At 54.4% G+C, this 7,824-nt stretch overlaps 1 protein-coding gene across 1 annotated transcript in view; it reads left to right on the top strand.

Moving 5' to 3' along the window:
- Positions 1-2,381: 2,381 nt before the first annotated feature.
- The window catches only part of GNAI2 (guanine nucleotide binding protein (G protein), alpha inhibiting activity polypeptide 2), a 29,592-nt gene continuing 24,149 nt past the window's right edge, over positions 2,382-7,824 (top strand). The window contains exon 1 of the mRNA XM_011993290.1: positions 2,382-2,602. The gene's annotated coding sequence lies outside the window, so the exon portion shown is untranslated. The remainder of the gene's footprint in view (positions 2,603-7,824) is intronic.

The raw sequence follows: 7,824 nt of genomic DNA, 5'->3' as shown, positions 1-7,824 counted from the left end.
GGCTGAGGTGGGCGGATTACCTTAGGTCAGGAGTTTGAGACCAGCCTGACCAACATGGCGAAACCCCGTCTCTACCAAAAATACAAAAAAATAGCCGGGTGTGGTGGCGCGCCTTGTAATCCCAGCTACTCGGAGGCTGAGGCAGGAGAATCGCTTGAGCCTGGGAGACAGGCTGCAGCGAGATGAGATCGCGCCACTGCACTCGAGCCTGGGTGACAGGGCAAGACTCCATCTCAAAAAAAAAAAAAAAGTCAGATGATGTCATTCTGCCTTCAACACCCTCCAGTTGTTTCCTTCATACTTGGAGTGCAATTTAAACTTTCTTGCCCCATGGCCGGGATGATCTGGCCCCTGCTGACCTGTGCCCCTTGGTGCTAACCCACAACCTAGCCTGTTGGCATGGGACGCCATGCTGGCCCTCACGTTAGGGCCTTTGCCCTGGCTGATGGCTTTTCAAAAGCTTTTTCTCCAACAGCCTGAAGTCACTCCTGACAAGGCCTACTTCCCTAACTGTCTGCTTGGCCTTGGTCACAGTATTTGCTTTATACGGTACAGGCAGAGCAATGCTTGTGCGTCCAGAACTCAATGACCAGCTTCCCTCCCGCAACAGGTCCCTCCTCCCCTATTACTCCCTCGCTCCTAGTCACAATCTACAGGAAGCCCCTGAGCCCAGCTGGCAAGGTGCACCTTGCTTGGCTGCTTGCTGTTGCATCACCTTCATTAGGGCTGTTTTTGCTCCTTCATTAAATTAAATTCCAGGAAGCAGTGCTAATGACAGCCCTAACGAGTCGCCGGAGAGACTCCCAGCCCCAGCCTTTGGAAAGCATGGCAAGGAGGACTAGGCAATAACATGAACAAAGCAGTAGCTCCTGGGAATAGAATTGATTATCATTTCCCAGGCCCTCCAAGGATCCTGGGCTTCCCAGGGTAGGTGGCCTTTGGAGACTGCCTATGCAACAGGCACAGTGACAGGTTGTACCATGAACTCTTCAAGGACAAAGAGAAGGAGGGAGGTTAAGTTTAGTCCTTGGCCCCAAAGCCCTGAGAGCTCCTGAGTTCCCTGCAGGGCCTGGGTAGCTCCTCCCCCGTCATATAGGAGCACCCTGAATGCCAGAACCAGTTGGGTTTGTAGGGCTAGGCATGGATCACTGGCTTGGAGATGCTGGTGCCCCTACCTCAGCATCCCCTGGAGACTTGGGAATCCCCTGTGTGGCTTGTTCCTCCGTGATGCCTCATGGCAGTCCCCTCTCACACTAGTGTTTTCTTGCTCTCACTATTGTGGCCAGGCTGGGCTCCTCTCTGGTTCGGGAGCCTCCAGCTCCTTCCCAACACAGGGCCCTTGCACTTGCCGCTGCCTCTGTCGTCACTCTCTTCTGGCTTGTTACAAGACTGGTCCTTCCACATGATTCAGAGATCCCCTCCTCAGACTGTCTTCTCCTGCACACACCTCCCAGTGGCTGTAGAGTCACCCTATTGATTTCCTCTGAAATGGTGAAATTTATTTCCCTGTTTGTTTGGTGTGTGTTCCTCAAGGACAGGGCCCAGTTGCCTCTTTTACCATAGTGTTCTCAGCACATTGGCAGGCAATATGTTCAGGGAACAGTGGTTGAACAGATGACCCCTTCCTCTGGATCCTCCCGCACTGACCCCCAGCCTCCACCCCTGTGTCAGGTTGGGCCCCCTTGCCTAATCCAGATGCCTATGAGGAAGGGGTGCTGGGGCCTGAATTCTCCAGGTCAAAGCCAATGATCTGTGAAGAGGGTGGATGACCACTGGGAAGAGGGGTCTGCCAGGGAGCAGGGAGGGAGGGCAGGATGGCTGACTTCACTTTCAGAACTTCCACTGGGCTAAGAAGCAGGAAGGGGAAAGCGCAGGAGATGCACCAGGAAGTGGAGTCTGCCCCAGGGCAGTAAGGAGGGAGCAAGCTGTGGCCACCCAGGTCTAAAAGCAGTAGCTGCAAGGCTGTGATTGAGTTGGTCACAGGTCCTTGGCGGGGGACTCCCTGTCACCTGAGACCCATGGAGGTAGGGTGGTCAGGATCCTGAACTCCGGGCATCCCTGTGGGGTCCTACCTGGTCTTGGACTCTGGGCAGGAACAGGCACACCCACCCCGAAACTGCCTTTGGGGAAGTGCTAGCAGCTTCCCCTTCCTGGAGCCTGCAGGCAAGCATGTCACAGCCCACTGAGAGGGTCTTCGTTCCTCACCCTGCTCAGGGCTACTGCTTGATAGGAACTCAGGCCAAGCTGGACCTGCCGTGCTGCCCGTGGTGAGCCCCAAGGCTATTCTGGCGGTAGGGGTGAGCCAGCAGCTGCCACTTCTTCATTTCAGCTGAGATGCCACCCTCATGTCATTGCATTGTCCTTTATGGTCTCGTCCAAGTGGTGCTGGGCCTGGTGGCCATGGGGACAAGTCATACCTCCTCCGGTGCTCATGAGGCCCTGGCTAGGCAGCTTCCCTCTGCCCCCAAAATGACCTCTCCTGAAAGGACTCCTGGATTCCTGAGTATGAAGAAACCGGGATGCCCACGATGTACCTCACCAATGACTGTGACTGGGTCCTGGCCCACTCTGGACCTCAGCTGACTCAGCTGCAAAGCAAGGGGTTTGTTTCTCCAGCTCTCAGCCTTGATTTTCTCACTGGCCCTTCCCCAGACCCCTGCCTCTCAGTCCTACTGCCCTTCCTTTGCATGTACTCTTCCATATTCTTGCAATATTCTTCCTCACTGTTCTTCTCCCTCTAGTACTCCCTGCATCACCTCTTCAAAGAAAGCTTCTTGACCTTCCCAGGCACCACTGGTTTCTCTCTTGTCTGTGTATACAGCTACATGAATATTTCCATAGGGGCAGCAGCTCCCAGCTCCAGGATGAAGAGACTGATTGATTGATTGATTGATTGATTGATTTTGAGACCGAGTCTACCTCTGTTGCCAGGCTGGAGGGCAGTGATGCGATCTTAGCTCACTGCAACCTCCGCCTCCCGGTTTCAAGCGATTCTCCTGCCTCAGCCTCCCAAGTAGCTGGGATTACAGGCATGAATTGCCATGCCCAGTTAATTTTTGTATTTTTAGTAGAGATGGGGTTTCACCATGTTGGCCAGGATAGTCGATCTCCTAACCTCATGATTCTCCCACCTCAGCCTTCCAAAGTTTTGGGATTACAGGCGCGAGCCACCGCACCCGGCCTTATTCATTTAAATTGACACGTATTTACCTGCCACCCTGCAAGAAGCCTGGAATTAGGGATGTGAGTGGGATAGACCCACCACCAGAATAGTGGGATGTGGCTGGGGAAGGGGAAGCCCCAGGACAATGGGACTCAGAGAGGCCCAGCTCACAGTCAGGGAATGAAAGGTGGGGAGGAGGGATTAATTTAACAGGGTAGAGGGATGGGAGGGAAGATCCGGGGATGGAGAGAGCAAGGGAAGCCAGATGGTTGGAGTGCCAGTGTGTTGCACGTGGAGGGACATGAGGTGGACCCTTGAGTGGAGACAATCATAAAGCCTTACAGAAATCGCTATTATTGGGCCAGGCACGGTGCCTCATGCCTGTAATCCCAGCACTTTGGGAGGCTAAGGCAGGAGGATTGCCTGAGCCCAGGAGTTCAAGACCAGCCTGGGCAACATGGTGAGACCCCATCTCTATTTAAAAAAAAAAATGGTGGCTCACGCCTGTAATCCCAGCACTTTGGGAGGCTGAGGCGGGTGGATCACGAGGTCAGGAGAACGAGACCATCCTGGCTAACACGGTGAAACCCCGTCTCTACTAAAAATGCAAAAAATTAGCCTGGCAGTGGGCACCTGTAGTCCCAGCTACTTGGGAGGCTGAGGCAGGAGAATGGTGTGAACCCGGGAGGCAGAGCTTGCAGTGAGCCGAGATCCGGCCACTGCACTCCAGCCTGGGCGACACAGCGAGACTCCATCTCAAAAAAAAAAAAAAAAATGGGGGACGGCGCATGGTGGTTCACGCCTGCAATCCCAGCACTTTGTGAAGTCAAGGCGGGCAGGTCATCTGAGATCAGGAGTTTGAGACTGGCCTGGCCAACATGGCAAAACCCCATCTCTACTGAAAATACAAAAATTAGCTGGGTGTGGTGGCGGGTGCCTGTAATCCCAGCTACTTAGAAAGCTGAGGCACGAGAATCACTTGAACCCGGGAGGCAGGGATTGCAGTGAGCTGAGATCGTGCCACTGCACTCCAGCTTGGGCAATAGAGCGAGACACAGTCTCAAAAAAAAGAAATCGCTACTATAACACCTCACCCTTATTGAGAGCTTCCTATGTGCCATGTACATTCTGTATGTTTTACATGTTTCCTCCTGAAGTCCTGTCCTCTGCCTGTGCTTTGGGTATGTGTAACCATCAGGCCCATTTTACTGATAAGAAAACTGAGGCACAGGGAGTTTCTGGTACTTGTCCAAAGTAACAAGTAGCTGGCAAGTTTGCAAACTGCTCCTCAGAGTCTTTGCTTCCAACTGCCAGCCTACAGCCTCCACCTGCTGCAGAGTCCAAACCAGTGTGTGTGGGGACTTTATCTATCGTTAGGGCATTGGGGAACCACAGAAGGTTTCTGAGCAAGGAGGTGATGTGATTTCTTTCAGTAGGATGCCCTTGGCTGCCATGTGGAGGATAAATTGTAGGGAATCAGGAGAGCCAAGGAAGAGGCTAGAGTCCTAAGCTGGGAGATAGTGGTGACAGAGAAGAAATACAGATTGAAGGGGAAATTGAGGTAGGGAAGAGGCTGGCGGCATATAGGGGTAGGGGAGGGGAGTCATTGCTGTGGTTGGTGGGGGGACCATGAAGTGGTGGAGAGCCTCGGAACAGGGGCCAGTGGGATGGGATGTACCCAGTTCTGGACAGTGTGGGTTTGAGGTGCCTAGATGTCTCGGGGAGGCTTCAGAGCAGTGGTGGACATGGGGTTGGCAATCAAGGAAGTCAGGCTGGAGAGGACCTTGTGGGGTTCTGAGCCCCCGGAGTGGGAGGTGTATGACTGGAGTGGCAAGCAGAGGCCTGGCCATAGCCTTGGGGACCCCATGGAGATGGAGAGGGAGCAGCTAGCAGGGTGGAAGCAAGGGTTGCTGGACTCCCTGGGAAGAGCATAGGACTGGAAAGGAGCAGCTAACTGGTGGGAAGGGTGCCATAACCACAGGACCTGGCCTGGGATGGGGGAAGGCCATGCCTTCCAGTGGCCGCATCCTGCCCTGCCTCCATAGATTGGGGTCTGTGTTGTGCCCACCTACTGAGAGCAGGGCCTCCAAGGGGCTGACAGTTTCTCCCTGTTGCCTGGCAACTGTGAGAGCTGTTGGCTGTTGCTAGGAGCAGGCTAGAGAGGCCAGAGGAGCGAGGATCAGCTCTCAAGCCTGGGGCGGGGTGACGGGTAGAGGGAAGGGGAGGGGCCCACCTTGGAAGCCAGTCTGTGCGTGGACAGACTGTATTCTTGGCCATGTGTACCCATTTTTGTAGTGTGTTCTGTGGATCTGAGGCACGTTGGAGGCTGACCTATGTGTAGGTGTATACAGCGTATCTGTGGCCCTGGTGGGCGTTATGTGTCCTCAACATGTTGCACACCCATGGCAGGGCCTGCTTGAGTTTCACAGCAGTGGTGGACATGGGGCATCATATCCCATGTCTCAGGACAGGAGGGAGCCCTGAGGGAGTCATTGGAGGACTTCCAGGTCAATGACTCCTCAACAAGAGAGACATTCAGATAGGGATATGCAGACACTCCAGGGAGAACAGCCAGCCTGGGGATTGGGAGCTGGAACAAAATGTGTACCAAGGTTCTTTTTTTTTGAAACGGAATCTTGCTCTGTTGCCCAGGCTAGAGTGCAGTGGTATGATCTCGACTCACTGCAATCTCCAGTTTCCAGGTTCAAGCGATTCTCCTGTTTCAGCCTCCTGAGTAACCGGGATTACAGTCACATGCCACCACGCCCAGCTAATTTTTTTTTTTTTAAATGGGGTTTCGCTCTTTTTGCCCAGGCTAGAGTGCAATGGCGTGACATTGGCTCACTGCAACCTTCGCCTCCTGGGTTCAAGCAATTCTTCTGCCTCAGTCTCCCAAGTAGCTGGGATTACAGGCACCCACCACCATGCCCAGCTAATTTTTTGTGTTTTAGTAGAGACAGGGTTTCTCCATGTTGGTCAGGCTGGTCTCGAACTCTTGACCTCAGGTGATCCGCCCACCTCAGCCTCCTGAAGTGCTGGGATTACAGGTGTGAGCCACCGCACCCAGCCTAATTTTTGTAATTGTAGTAAAGACAAGGTTTCACCATGTTGGCCAGGCTGGTCTTGAACTCCTGACCTCAAGAGATTTGCCTGCTTCAGCCTCCCAGAGTGCTGGGATTACAGGCGTGAGCCACCATGCCCAGTCAAAATGTTTTCCAAGGTTCCAAGGAAGGGGTCTATGCTAAACACCGGCCTGTTGGTGGCAAGCACCCTGTCTTGCGTCAGGGGACTTCCCTGTCTTTGGGCTGGGGCCTCCTGGCCTGATGGCACTGGGGCCACACAAAATGCCTTCGTGGTTCATCTTTGGCAGCCCCTTCAAATGTCCAGTCGAGGTTGGGGCTCTGGGCACAGGATCAGAAAGACTTGAAATGTTCAGCTAGAAACACTGCTGCCTCCACCCCACCTTTGCCTGGCCATAGGGTTGCAGCCATTGCCCAGTGGGGACAGGCCACAGGAGGGTGGGATGTGGGATCATGGCCACCTCCAGACGTGGACAGGCCATGGAAGAGACAGGTCATAAGATTGTGGCCACTTTTGTTTCTAGAAGTCCAGTGGCAACTCCTTCCTCTTTTTTCCCTCCCAACCCCCTCACCCTGCCTGCTCGCCCTCCCCTCTTCCTCCCTCTCCACCCTCTCACCCTGTCTCCCTTTCTCCCTTGGGTCCTGATTGCCTGGTCCCAGATTGGAGTCCAGGATGGCTGCCTGCAGAAGAATGCCTCCTGGTAGGTTGGGGAAGGATGGATATGAGAAGGCACCCAGCTAAAGGAGACAGCCTAGGCAAAGGTGTAAAGATGGAAATCAACTTTTTTTTTTTCTTTTTAGATGGAGTTTTGCTCTGTCGCCCAAGCTGGAGTGCAATGAATGGCGTGATCTCGGCTCACTGCAACCTCCGCCTCCCGGGTTGAAGCAGTTCTCTTGCCTCAGCCTCCTGAGTAGCTGGGATTACAGGCGCCCACCACCACGCCCAGCTAATTTTTGTATTTTTAGTAGAGACGGGGTTTCACCATATTGGCCAGGCTGGTCTCGAGATCCTGACCTCAAGTGATCCGCCCGCCTCGGCCTCCAAAAGTGCTGGGATTACTGGCGTGAGCCCCTGGGCCCGGCCTTTGTTTTTTCTTTCTCGATTTGCTGCAACCCAGAGGGAGAAGGCGGTTTACCGCCTTAAGACAGAGAAAACCGCAGTCCAGAAAGGCTCCCGAGTTCTGTAGATTCCAAAACAAGTTTATTGGACTCATTAACTTTAACAAATGACAAAGACACGCCTCCTCCACCTAACTCGCCCAACTCACAGAAGCTCAGAGCGCTGGTTCCTGCTCTGTCCTCGAGGGCACCGGATCCCCACCCTCGGACTAACAGATCCGCCCTCCCGGCTGTCCAGCAACTGAGCTCCCGGCGCTCCGCACCCAATCACAGCCCGGCCCCGCCTGCAACCCGCCCAGTGCCGGGTCCCTGGGTTTGGATCCACCCCTATTGCCTTTGCTCCGCGTGGCCACGCCTGCAGCCGAGGCCCGAGCCTGGGCTGCGCCTAATTCCCCCTTCGCCCCGCCCTCAAGCCAATCACCAGCCTCGAATCTCCTCTGGCCCCGCCTCCAGGCCCGCCCC

Source organism: Mandrillus leucophaeus, unplaced genomic scaffold (assembly GCF_000951045.1).
Source record: "Mandrillus leucophaeus isolate KB7577 unplaced genomic scaffold, Mleu.le_1.0 Scaffold429, whole genome shotgun sequence".
NCBI classification, from domain to species: domain Eukaryota; kingdom Metazoa; phylum Chordata; class Mammalia; order Primates; family Cercopithecidae; genus Mandrillus; species Mandrillus leucophaeus.
Note: the sequence above shows the minus strand (reverse complement) of the source record. Positions and strands in the feature narration are given on the sequence as shown.